Genomic DNA, 8589 nt, shown 5'->3' on the forward strand with positions numbered 1-8589 from the left:
ACAGTAGTGAACATATGGTAGAATATTGTGGAGCTAATACTGAGTCTGTGAATTTTATGGGTAATGTACCTAAGGGTGGAGGTAATTAGAACTATGGAAGTTCTTACAACCCAAATTTGAGACACTATTTGAATTTCTCATAGGGTGGAAATAAGCAAAACCAACACCAAGGGCAAACATAATTCAAACCAAGAAAGCGGGCAGCAGTACAATAATCAAGGCCACAACCCATATAGACTACAAGGAGGAGGCCAACACTATAACAAGTAAGACCAGAGTAACCAACAATCAAGTAGTGCAGGAAATATGAGTGTGAAAGATATTCTTAAAAAAACTCATGAATGATCAAGCTAAGCTAGTTACAGATGTTCGTCAATACAAAATAACTATTCAAAATTTAGAGAAATAAGTGGGACAGATAGTAAGTGCTCAAAATTATCGTACGCAAAGTGGTTTACTAGGTAACACTGATCCAAAACCCAAGCAGGTAAATGATGTAAGCATACGAAGTGGACGAGAATTAGTTGAACTAGCACCAAAAAGCAATGGTAGTGAAGGCAAAGGTAAAGCTCTGGAGATTGAAGCTAGTGAATCTAGTCGGCCACAGATGGAGAAAGAGTAAAAAATAAAACCACCTCACTACTTCCCACAAAAATTTAAAAAGAAGAAAGAGGAAGAGTGTTTTGAAAAGTTCATAGACATGCTTAAACAGGTACAAATTAACTTACCTTTGATTAATGTATTGCAGGGCATTCCAAAATATGCCAAGTTTATCAAATATGTTGTGGCCAAAAATAGCAAGTTAGTTAAATTTGAAATAATGGCACTCATTGAAGAGTGTAGTTCTAGAATCTTGAACAAAGTTAAGATTCCAGCTAAATAAAAAGATCCAGGTAGTTTCACGGTAAAGGTAAATATTGGTAAGTATAATAATGCAAGAGGTGTCTATGATATAGGTGCTAGTATAAACTTGATGCCTAGATCTATGCTTAAGAAATTAGGTTTGGGAGAACTTAAAGAAACCACTATTTTACTACAGTTAGCTGATCGTTCTGTAGCTAGACCTGACAGTATTATTGAGGATGTGTTAATTCAAGTGGGATCCCTTATATTTCCTGTTGATTTTGTTGTATTAGATTTTGAGCCTGACCCAAATGTTCCTTTTATCTTAGGGTATCCGTTCTTAGAAACATGCAGTGCACTTATTGACATGGCTGTAGGTAGATTGACTATGAGAGCATATGATAAAGTGGAGGTGTTTGATGTATATCAGGCACTGAAGTTTTCTGCATTCTATGAAGATTTGTTTTCTATAATTGTTATCGATGAAGAAGTCTCATCTTAATGCATTTTAGCAAAAGATCCATTGGAAGGACTCATGATGGGTCATGATATTGAAGAGGACATGGAAGCTAAGGAGTTATCTAGTGTGCTTGATATGCCAAACGTCATCATGTGGAAAAAGAATATGGAACCCTTGAATAGAGAATTGAGTCCTTCACCCAAGCCATCTCTGAAAGACACTCCTAACTTGGAGTTGTAGCAATTGAAAGCATATTTCAGGTATGCTTTTCTTGGAATGAATAATACCTTACCTGTAATTCTTTCGTCTGCTTTGTCTAAGGTGCAGGTCACAATAGCACTTGAGGTATTCAAAAGGCACAAGAAGGCAATTAGATAGAAAATGGTTGATCTTCATGGTATTAGCCCTGCTTTGTACATGTATAGAATTCTCATAGAACAAGGACATAAGGCTAGTGCACAACCACAACACTAGTTGAACCCAATCATGAAAAAGGGTGGTGAAGAAAGAGATAATTAAGTGGCTAGATACAGGCATAATATACCTAATGTCTAACAGTAATGGGTAAGCCCAGTTCAGTTTGTACCAAAGAAAGGGGGTAAACCCTAAACCATGAGGTGCAGGTCACAGTAGCACTTGAGGTGTTTAAAATGCACAAGAAGGCAATTAGATAGAAAATGGTTGATCTTCATAGTATCAGCCCTACTTTGTGTATGCATAGAATTTTTATGGAATGAGGACATAAGGCTAGTGCACAACCACAACGCTAGTTGAACCCCATCATGAAAAAGGGTGGTGAAGAAAGAGATAATTAAGTGGCTAGATGCAGACATAATATACCTAATCTCTGACAGTAAGTGGGTAAGTCCAGTTCAGTGTGTACCAAAGAAAGGGGGAATAACTGTAGTGACTAATGAGAAGAATGAATTAATCCCCACAAGAACAGTAACTGATTGGCATATATGCATGAACTACAGAAAGTTAAATGTTGCCACAAGGAAAGATCACTACCCTATACCATTTATTGACCAAATGCTTGATAGGTTAGCAGGCCAAGAGTACTATTATTTCTTAGACGGGTATTCGGGTTATAACCAGATTACCATTGCACCGGAGGACCAGGAAGAGACAATGTTCTCATGCGCATATGGGACATATGCATTTAAGCGTATGCCATTTGGTCTTTGGAATTCCCTTGTCACTTTTTAGAGGTGCAAGATTTCTACATTTCATGATATAGTGGAATAGTTTGTAGAGATTTTTATGGATGACTTTTCAGTCTTTGGAGAGTCTTTTGATCTTTGTTTGAAAAATCTAAAGAAATTACTAGCAAGGTGTGAAGAAACAAATCTCGTCTTAAATTGGGAGAAATGTCATTTCTTGGTAAAAGAGGGTATTAATTGGGGCAGAAAGTTTCAAAAGATGGTTTGGAGGTAGACAAAGCTAAAATTGAAGTGATTGGGAAGCTTTCACCACCGATTTTAGTGAAAGATATTCATAGTTTTCTAGGTCATGTCGAATTCTACCGGCGATTCAGCAAAGACTTTTCAAATATTGCTAGACCCATTTGCAACTTGTTAGAAAATAAGGTAAAATTTATTTTTGATGATCAATGTTTGCATGCCTTTAAACTCTTGAAGAAGAAGTTGATTGAATCCCCCATCCTTATAGCTCCTAACTGGGAGCTACCTTTTGTGCAGATGTGCGATGCAAGTGACACAACTGTGGGAGCAGTTCTGGGACAAAGGAAGGAGAAGTTTTTTCACTCCATCTATTTTGCTAGAAAGACTCTTGACTCTACTCAGGCCAACTACACGGTCACACAGAAGGAAATACTGGTATTGATTTATGAGTTTGATAATTTTCGCTCTTACCTGGTAGGTATAAAAATGATTATTTATACTGACCATGCATCCCTCTGGTATTTGTTCAATAAGAAGAATGCAAAAACTAGATTAATTACATGGATCTTACTAATCCAAGAATTCGATGTTGAAATCAAATATATGAGAGGATATGAAAATCAAATAGCAGACCAGCTATTAAGATTAAAGGATTCATGCCATGTAGGTGAGCAAAAGTTGATAAAAGAAGAGTTTCCAGATTAACAGCTGTTGGCAATGGAAGTACAAGAACTCCCATGGTATGCAGATATTCTAAACTACATTATCAGTGGAATATTTTCCCCTAGAGAAAACTCCCAACAAAAGAAGAGGCTAATGTATGAAGCAAAGTTCAATACATGGGATGAACCTTATTTGTTTAAAAAGGTATTGATCAGATGATAACGATATATGTGACTGAGTCTGAAGTTCAACAAATTCTACACAGTTGCCATTTGTCTGCTTACTATGGACATCATGGAGGTGAACGAACAACCCATAAGGTATTGTAGTCATTTTTCTTTAAGCCTAATTTATTTAAAGATATTGTAGGATTTGTGAAGAGCTGTGATCAATGCCAAAGGTTGGGCATAATATCAAGAGGGCATAAGATTCCACTTAATAACATCTTGGAGGTAGAGATCTTTGATGTGTGGGAAATTAACTTCATGTGTCCCTTTCCATCGTCACATGGAAATGAATATATACTGGTGACGGTTGATTATATTTCTAAATGGGTCGAGGTTATTGCATTGCCAACCAATTACTCTAAAGTGGTAAGTCACTTCCTCAAGAGGCATATTTTCACAAGGTTTGGAACTCCACGGGCTATCATCAGCGATATCAGCGATGGAGGTAAGAATTTCATAAATCAAATGATAAAGAATCTATTAGCTAAATTTGGTGTCAGACACAAGGTCGCCATGGCATATCATCTCCAAACTAGCAGACAAGTTGAGGTATCAAATCATGAGGCCAAGCAGATCCTTCAGAAAGTTGTAGATGCTACATGAAAGGACTGAGCTTTCAAACTAGATGAAGAATTTTAGGCCTACCAGACTGTTACACCCCGTACTTTGGTACCTTAGAATGCTTATTAAACTTCTCAAGTTCTGAGAAGTCTCTTAAGTTTCTTAAAAGTCGTTATGTTAGTCGGATAGTTTATAATGCTATCAAATAACTCCAAGGAAAGGAGAACGAAATGCTTCATAAAAAGGAAGATTGGAAATAGGGTTATAAAAATTCGAAAGGAGTTGGAGGCCGAGAAATGAGTCGTAGGACTCGATTGACTCGCGTAAACTACCAATTTGGAGGTCTTACGTACTTAAGCTACTCGAGTGCGTGTTGAGACTAAGTAGCAAGGAATACATAGGCTCTTAAAGTGCGACGAAATTACGAACCCACAGAAGAGAAATAAGGAAACGACGCACCTACTTAAAGCAAGTAGGTGACTCACCTACTTGACACATGGCAGCACGTGATAGGTACACATGGCATCATATGAAAGTGACACATGGAAGTAGGTGACACACCATGGGGTGGACCCCACCTGCCACGTGGCAGCCATGGATTGGTTGCATAATTGAGGTGGCTGCCTAAGGGTGTGACATGTGTCATCCTTAGGGGATGACATGTGTCACTCTCCAAAAAGATATATATCTATGTATGGATGACTATTAAGTCATTTTCAGCCAAAAACTTGAACAAAAATAGAGAGAAAAACATGAGAGAAAGAGAGCTCACAACAGCAGCCACAAATTGGAGGAAATTAAGGTAAGTTCTTCACTTTTCTTCCATGAATTAATTATATATGGTGTTCCTCAATTATGTGGAGGTGTATATATGTATATTACGATGCCTACGGAACCATATTTTCAGTTCTTCACTTGGAAAACTAAGAGAAACTTAAAGAGAAAACGCTAGGGAATAGACCCATTTTTGGAGGGGACAGTTGTTAGTAATATTGGTATAACTTCTTCTGTATATCTTAGTTTCGGGTGATTAAATATTTTTTGGAAAGGTATTTCATAGTTCTATAAGTTTTATTTATACTTTCAAATCCAGTTTTGTGTTTAGCTTCGTGAAAAAGGGTGATGAAGTGTAGAGGAGGTACTGCCCAGATTTTGTTTTGGAAATCCTACACGGACAGCTGTGGGTGTTTTGGGCATATCTTTTGGTACAAAATTTCTGTAGGGGTAATTCAAAATTATTTGTGACCTTGATACACCTGTCTATAACTTTCATTGAGTCCACAAATCCTGTTTCCCTCAATTACCCCTCCGAAACTAAGCGACAATATAAGACAGTGGGCTGTCCAGAATTCACGTTTTGATAGGTTTGGCGAGTTTTGGCCAATTTTGGGAAAGGTAAGGTTTTTTCCTTTCAATTTGAAGTTTATGGTGTTTTTATATGGTGTATTACACCCCTTGTATGCTGCTGGAAATTTAAGAATGTCGTAGAAATGCTCGACGTTCGAAATAAACTAAATTGGAATTGCTATAGTTAAATTGTCGTCGAAGGATAGTGTTGTTCGTGTGAGGTGCTGCTGCAGGGGTGTGATGTGTTGTTTCAGGGCCTAAATATGTTCTAATGTGGGTTAGGGTGCTTCTGGTTGAATCCACACGACCCTCGTAGCGTATAATGAAAGGTGTTACAAAATAAAGGCTAGACGCCCTATTGTGCTACCGTATTTTTGAATAACTCATTTGGAGTTTATGTTGTATATTGTTGGCGTGAATTGCTGCAGGTTTTTGTTGTTGGTTGGCTGTAGGTCTTAGGGACCTAATTTGAAATTCGGATAGGGCACATTATAGGGGAAATGCTGCCCTATTTTCGTTAACTCTTTAACTAATTAGGGAACTAGTCAAGAAGACGAGCGTGGGGGGGGGGGGGTGAATTCTACAAATACTCGTGTGTAGCCTAAGGTGCTGGAAAGTCAAGAATTGTTAATACTCGTATTTCTTTTATGTTACTTAGGTTTAAAGGACGACGAGACGAACGAGATAAAAAGTAACCCGTAACAGGTATGTAAAGCTAACGTTTCTTTCTTTTGGCATGTTTTGGCATACGTATGTAAGGCTTATACTTTATTTTAGCATTTGTTTGACATAAGTATATAAAGCTAATATTCCTTTTCTTCATGGATTTTAAAAAAACAAGTATATAACTTTCATATGATTTTAAAGAAGTTCCTATATGTAAAGCCGCTAGAATGGCCAACTTCTCGACTTCCAAAAGATATTTTGTTATAGCTTGATATGTGTATATGATTCCCAAAAGTTCTATTTTGATATAACCCATAGTAACTTTCAAAAGGTACTTGATATGATCCTTGTCTGGATTTTTGAATGATAGCTTATTTTAATTATTCCATCGAGTCTCAAATATGATTTAAATTGCATTTGGTTTCTCACTACTCCACTCGTGGATGCCTCAATGCTTCTTTCACCAAGCCCGGGCCAGGTTTTGTTATCGTGCGTACTTTTCTGCATTATTCGCCATGCCCCGACGTGAGGGGGAAGGTACGACCTGTACATGGGTTTGATTTGTGGAGTTATGATGTGCCATGTACACCTATGATATGATATGATCTGATATGACCATCTGATATGATATGATCTATTACGGAGATATTCCCTACTCTAGAGTTATGATGTGCTATAGCGCCAGTGATGGGGCGGCGACCACATTTTTTATTGGTTCACCGAGTCCCATAATGGGGCCGGATATGGCATATGTTTTTCCGCATACATTATCTGTGATTATGAAAAATATTTTTATATTCTGGATATTTTGCTCATTTTTGCACCTTTTGTTTTGGGAATGACTTTATTTATTACAGTCCATGCTTTATATACTCAGTACATATATCGTACTGACCCCTTTTCTTCAGGCGGGGGGCTGTGTTACATGCCCGCAAGTACAGATGCCCGGTTTGCCGATCCGCTCACCTAGGACATCCATCCTGTTGGTTGGTAGTGCTTCTTTATCCGGAGCCCTATTTTGGTACTAACTTTTTTTTGTTGTACATTTGTACATATTGGTTAAGGGTACGACGGGGGACCTGTCCCATCATATGATTATGCTACCATTCTGTAGAGGTCTGTAGACTTGTGTTGTTGATTTTGTATATGTGTTTTGGGCCTATGTTCAGTAATGGACTTAACGGCCTTCGTGTGCTATATCTATTTTTGTGCGCTCTCTAGCAATCTCTTTTGATTTCCTAATTTGTTTGTTCTGCTAACATACTCAGTGGGGCTAAGGGTACGTATGGGTGCCCAAATAGGGCACCAGTCACGACCTACGGAGTTGGGTCATGATAGAAGTAGTATTAGAGCAGTTCATCTTTGGAGTGTCTACAGACCGTGTCTAGTAGAGTCTTATTTATCGGTGTGCTGTGCACCACATCTATAGACAAGAGGCTACAGGACATTTAGGATGTTACCTTTCTTTCATATCTACGATTGTGCAATAGAGTCGAGTAATAGGGAATGAAATTCCTCATACTAACTTGTGATTTCAGCAGAAGGACAACATCGATAGAAGAAGGTTATTGACGATATTGGAAGTTTCACAGCACACAGGTAAGCAAGGCACGAATGATAGGTGCCAGGTAAGGTATTGAATTACGGTTGACATGTAAAGTTGAAAATTGAAAGGAAAAGTAGATGGAAAGTCTAAACAGGTGCAGTTCGAGTTGGACATACAAGGTAAGTCCATCAGTTTATACTATTGTTGATATTGGGTGCCCTGTGAGGCTGCGATATGATGTGATATGATACGTATATATGTATCTTTATACGTATTGCCCTTGTGAGGCATTGTTGGCATTTTCTGCGTGCAGGTGTTGAGATAGTAAGAAATACAGAGGAAACTCTGCCCAAATTTCCCTTGAAATAAAAGGAAAATGATTTAGGAAAGACTGGTAGTTCTGGATAGAACGATATATTAAGGATAAGACTAACTAAGAAGGGTAACTTGGGCGGTGCAGCTTGGCCTACTGGATCAGCTGCTGGGTCATCGTCTTCTTCGATAGATATGCGCCCCACGGGAGAGGATGCGATCATACCAGCACTAACGTATCGGATCCCATCAGAACTCCGAAGTTAAGCGTGCTTGGGCAAGAGTAATATTGGGATGGGTGACCCTCTGGGAAGCCCTGTGTGGCTGTGATATGAGATGATATGCACGTATATATACACGTTGGCCGTGCATGGCATTGTTGATATAAAGAAGTATTGTGGATACGTAACTCCACCGTGAAAGATGATAAGACCCTTTGAGATAGGGGATGTAGCTTTGCAAAACAACTAGCGCATTGTGAATTCATTAAAGGGACAAGTGGTACCCACTGGGATAAGTCTAAGACTATGACAAAGCTTGGGACACCGAGCGTCGAAAGGT

At 38.5% G+C, this 8589-nt stretch overlaps 1 pseudogene; it reads left to right on the top strand.

The window, feature by feature from the left end:
* The first annotated feature begins 8240 nt into the window (after positions 1-8240).
* Positions 8241-8358, top strand: LOC129891019 (5S ribosomal RNA; annotated as a pseudogene).
* Positions 8359-8589: the final 231 nt, after the last annotated feature.

This window comes from Solanum dulcamara, chromosome 5 (assembly GCF_947179165.1).
Source record: "Solanum dulcamara chromosome 5, daSolDulc1.2, whole genome shotgun sequence".
Taxonomy (NCBI): Eukaryota; Viridiplantae; Streptophyta; class Magnoliopsida; order Solanales; family Solanaceae; genus Solanum; species Solanum dulcamara.